The sequence below is a fragment of the Microtus oregoni genome, unplaced genomic scaffold (genome assembly GCF_018167655.1).
Source record: "Microtus oregoni isolate MIOR12 unplaced genomic scaffold, Mior012 000001F_ref0000356, whole genome shotgun sequence".
Classification (NCBI taxonomy): Eukaryota; Metazoa; Chordata; class Mammalia; order Rodentia; family Cricetidae; genus Microtus; species Microtus oregoni.
The window spans coordinates 30,619,242-30,625,241 of NW_024543060.1; positions in this window are offsets into that span (position 1 = coordinate 30,619,242).

The window sequence follows — 6,000 nt, forward strand, 5'->3', positions numbered from 1 at the left end:
TTTTATCTATTATTTTTATTGTTTATATTTTAAAATAATAAATGAAGGAAGGAGAGTGGGAAGGAAGGAAAACCTAAATGGCTAGGGTATAAGTTAACTATTGAACTGTCATTTATACCTGCTGGAAGAAGAAAATAAGTTTTCTCCAATGGAGTGTCACTGGGCATATCAGCCACTCCAAGCAGACCTCATGCTGAGGAGTTGACAAATATCTAGGGGACTCCAAATTTTGTTTGTTTGTACGTGGGAGGTGTGTGTGTGTGTGTGTGTGTGTGTGTGTGTGTGTGTGTGTGTGTTGCTGACACTTTCTCTTTGGATGTTCCATTTTGTTTTCTCAGTTTGGAAGGGTTTTGTTGTATTGGGTCTTCTTTTTGGAAAAGCTTTTAATTGCATTGATATAGAGGGAGATGATCTGGAAGAATATGGTGGAGGGCAAGAACATTTTTTAAATACCTTTAATTTAAAAAACGTGAAGAACATTATATATTATAATAAAAATGTCACAATATTCAACTTTTACATATTAAATACTGTGCATCATTTTTCACAAATGTTAAATTTTATAACTGGTAATTGATGAAATAAAAATTAATCCATGAAACTTCATTCTGCTTCATTCTTTTAAATTTAAATTCTCTTTTTAGATATATGTATTCATTTACATATGCCTGTTTGCCTGAGAGTAAGTATTTGTATCTCATGTGACCAGTGATTGCAGAAGTCAGAAGGCATCAGATCCTTTGGAACTACTGTTAAAGGCAATTCTGATTCATTTGACATGTGTACAGGGGACTGAACCTGAGTCCTCTAGAAGAGGATGACAAGTTTAAACTGCAGTCCCTAAATTAATTTCTTAAAGCACATCTAGTAAAATATTTTATATTCTATAAAAGAACATGTGTATTATCAAAGATTGTTTTACAAATTTCTTTGGAATATTTGAAGATAAGAAAAAATTTTGGAATATTTTCAGCTGGCACTATTTATGAGAATTGATTTTATAATCTATCTTAATGATTTTATCATAGTAGGTTTATATTGTATAGAAAGTAGATGGGAAAATTAATATAATTATCTTTCTTAAAAATAAAGAGAAGCACATTCCCTATACATCCTCAGGGTTTTCAGGTTTTGATGCTGTATGTATAATGTGTACATGTACAATGTGGCTATTATCCTCCACAGTCTTCATGGTGTTGAAGCAAAAACAGCATGCTTTGGATAAGTTGAATATTCTACTTGTATGTTGGACAAAATTTCTCTACTTTCTTATTTGTAGGTCCATTCTCAACACACAAGAAGGGTGTTCAAAAGAGAGGAGAAAAACATCCATCCCAAATATATACCTGCATGTAGTGTCAGAAAAAACTAAATTGTGGCATTAAATCAAATTTGATTTGTTTAGTTTTATTTAAATAATAAAGACTTAGACGTCTTGAAAATTTATGTAAGGATTTATACAGTCTTTCATTTTTTTTAACAGTATTCTTCTGGTCTTTATGGTCCTCTATATATCTTTTAATATATGTGTGTGTATGTGTTTGTGTATCATATAGATACATATGGAAATATATTTGTAAAACATATAATGCACATGGAATAATATTTATATATGTACATATGTATTTGTAAAAAAAAGTATATAGACTTATTTGCCTGTGACTATTTGAAACAATACATAAGCTTTCATATTTTTCTTTGCTCATTCCTGAAATGCAACATAAATATACATATATACACCCACTTCTCGAAAAGCAGCCAAATGATCCAGGCAACAGATGGGAAACTCAGAGCCCATGTGTTCACATTCCAACTATGCCAATAACTTGCTGGGTGATCTTGAGCAAGCTACATATCTTCAGCTAATTGCCTTTCCTCTAAAAGAACAGAGCCATAGGGTTGGATATTAGCTTTCAGAAGCCAAGTAATGAATTTGTCCCACCATCCTTCTTAATATGGAAAACATATTCAAATAATAAAGAGCTGGAATTGATCTTATTATTATTGCATAATCTCATTAGGCCTCTCCTGCTGTTATGAAGGCTATAACCAAATGCTTTATAAAACCCACCTTTTAAATATAGGGCCTTCACTAAACTGAGACAAGGAACAAAAGGAAAACTTAAATACATCTAGTTGCCCCACAAAAAAAAATACAAGCAGACAATAAATGCACAGTATAGTCCGCAATATAATTAGTCATTAAAAATGGAAAATACAGTAACCCAGTAAGATTCCGTCTCATAACCAGTATAATGACTAAAGCTTGAGAAATTCCACAGAAGTCAAAGCGAAAGGATTGCAGGAACCAGAGGGTTTAAGGACACCAGGAGAGAGTAGTCCACATAATCAACTAAGCAGGACTCATAGGAACTCCCAGGGACTGAAGCAGCAATCACTGGGCCTACATTGCTCTGTTATAGGTCCTTTTCATACATGTTATGGTGGTTTACCTTGGGGTTTCTGTTGGATTCCTAACAGTGGGGTTGGCACTGTCTCTGACACTTTTGCCTCTTCATGCAATCTGTTCCCACCTACCGGGGTCTTAACTAGCCTTGATATGACGTTTTAAGCCTAGTGTTATTGCATTTTTTTGGTGTCCCATTGATACCACTGGGAGACCTGTCCTTTTCTGAAGGAAAAAAGAGAAACAGTGGATGTGTGGGAGACCAGAGGAGGATAGACTGGGGCGTGAAGAGAAAGAAGGCAGCCATGGGGGTGTATTATATAAGAGGAGAATAAATTTAACAATTAAAAGACACAAAACAGCAATACTCAAGAATGTGGAAAAATTAAACTAGTATTATAATGCTAGTAAGATTATTAAATGCAGAAGTTCCTTTGGAAAACATTTGAACTGTCCTTCAACATGTTAAAATTATATTAAGCAGTTTAATATGAGATACTATTGAAAACATGTCCCTCTAAAAACCTATAGAGTACTGTTTTAATATATTTCTCAAGAATAACTGCACAGTAAAAACATCCAAATTTCCTTTATGCATAGGCAAAGTATGATCATTTATATTACAAAGTATTATTTAGTCAGAAAAGAATGATGCATTAAAAGATATTTCAGCATTAAGTAGTGAAACCTGGATTTGAATATCTCCCAAAGGCATATGTCTTGAAGTGTTTTTTATGGAGATTATATGAGAATGCTATTGTGTGTTGTGTTGTAGGAGGTCGCTTGTTTGTTGCTCAGTGATCAGAGTCCCAAAATTACTACTCTAAAACTGTAGTAATTAAATCACTGCTTTTCTTTTTAGCTCTAGCTTCTTATTAGCTAGCTGTTACATATTAATTTAAGCCATTTCTATTAATCTCTGTATTGCCAGGTTGGCTGTGGCTTACCAGCCAGGTTCTGGCTCATATGTCCAAGGCAGAGGCTACACGGCTTCTCACTGACTCCATCTTCTGTCTTCCAGAATTCAGTTTAGTTTTTCGGCTTAGCTGGGTTCTTCCCTGCTATAGTCCCAAAGCATTTCCTTTATTAATCAATGGTAATTACAGCATACAGAGGGGAATCCAACATCAGTGATGTTTGAGAAGTTGCTCAAAATTTAAGATATGGTGCCTGATGAGTATTAAATATGTGGCACTTTGTATGGTGCTTTATATTAGTCTGTACATCTATTTGTGGAAAATTTGGGTTTCCAATCACTACTCTTGCTTCTGGCAATGATGTGATCATTCATGGTTCATAGTCTACTTCTACTATTTTGTGTTATTTCTTCATGGGTTTAGAGCAAGTGATCCAGTAAAATATGAGCTATAATACCCACAGCTGTGAGGCAAATACATTTTTTCTGTTTATAAGTTAATAATATGTTGTTTGTTATAATGTCAGAAAATATGACTAAGAACCTTGAGGATATCTGAATAAGTTCAAAGAAAACAGTCATAAAATGTCACACCTCATATAATCTTATTTTTCTAATAGGAAATAAGAATAAGAAAGGTTGGAGAAACAAAAAGTAAATGATATTTTCTAGAACTGGCTTAGTGTTACTCAATTTCACCCCAGTCTTAACATTTTAATAAAGACTTTGCAAAGTTTTCAGGTGACCTTAGGCTGCTTTTTAAAGAACATAGAGCCCAAGAAAAGGGTTTTTCTCAGATTGCTAATTTGATAAAGAATTGAAAGTACTATTATTACTAGACTGCACTATTGGTGAGATAATGCTGTGGTTAAGCATCATCACCATATATATATATATATATATATATATATATATATATATGATGATGATATATATATATGAAGGATGTGAAATATCCCCTAAGAACATGAATGCTGAACAGTTTGTGCCCAGCTGTTGAAACTATTGAAAACACGAAAAGATCAATGTTCTCATCTTATCTTGGAGTTTCACTAAAGATTTTCTAGCTGAATGGACTACTCTTTTAATTTTTTTTTGCTTCTATGGAGTAAGATATATCATCTTCCATACCCTAAAATAACAACCCTATAACATAGAATTATTATTCACTAATGTAGAATTTAATTAAAGAAATTGTTTTTGTCATTTGAAAGACTATTACATAGGACTTTGTGTACTTTAGTCTGATAGCTGATAAATTCTCTTGATATATTCAATGATATTAGTTGCACTGAGATTTATGAATTATATTTTGTATGTTTAAAGAACAATGCTTAGGAAAGAAAGATGGTCAGTTTTTCTTCATTCTACATTAGGAACAGGGAAAAGTGCTAACGATTGCTTTTAGTTGCCATGACTCTCTCATGACCCAGTATATACTATCTGAATTCATAGGCTTGGACATTTGTTACATAATTTTATAGTCAGGAAAAATCTTTATAGAATTATGATGAGCTAAAGACATCTGAAAATTTTCAATATTCTTTTTTTTTCTTCCTGAATTCATAGGTATTAATAGCCAACTATTAGGAATAAATACATTTTAAATGACTTTTTTCTAGAAATTTCCTCTTTTCTATCATTTCTACTAATTAATATCAGACTTAAATAACGCAGAGCTCTTAGATAGGGACACTTGACTCATGACTGTAGGACTGATCTGCTCAAGACAATAAACACTCCAATGTAAAAACAATCATGCAGCCTAGTGTTCCTAGTGCAGAACTTTGAAATTCTGTTACATCCTTTCTAGCTACTTTAATCATGGAAATTTGCATGAAATCAATATTGGATTTACAGTTGCATTTTATTTGGTGGTAGTGAAAAAGTCAAAGATACTTGTCAGGTATTGTAGAGTTTCCAGGGTAAAGTCAAGAGGATGAAAAGTTTTAGGGCAACCTTGTGTATGTGACAAGATTATCTCAAATACCAAGAAGGACTGGGAAATTAAATCTTCTTTGATTGGAAAGAAACTTGTCCCGCTGACTGAAGTCCAAATAAATTAAATTCAGAGAATTCACATAATTGAGATTTGAGATAAAAAAAAAAGAGAAGAAAAGGGTAAGAAATGTTTATAAAACCCATAAAATTAATGTTCTGTTTTACTATTCACAGAAACCAAAACGAATTTCACCATTAAAGACAAATAATCTACTTTCCTTATACTTCTGCGGTAAAATAGTTTAGCAAAGGAAGTGTATTTGGGGGTCAATCTTTGTGAGAAGAGTCTGAGGATTCTGATATGGTGGAAGAATAATCGCAAACAGTCTGTCAGTGAGACTCTGAGGAGAGGTCAATACAGACTAAAGTGTGATATCAATTAGTGGATCCTTTATGCATTATTTTTATTACAAATTATTCAAGAGGAGACTTCAAAATATAATCAAAAAGGGCAAAAGATACTATACCCTCGTGTGACCTTGGAGACTCTGAAACTTGAAGGTGTCAATTAAAAAGCACAAAGATTGACCTGATCTCTACTCTTTTGCTCTGCTGTTGTTGGAGATTCATTCAAAGTCCTGGGAAGAAATGTGTTTCTTGACTCAATGTCTTTCATAGAGAAGCCCTTATTCATTCTGTAATTCCATGTTTTCTATGGGCTTTTGACATTCACATG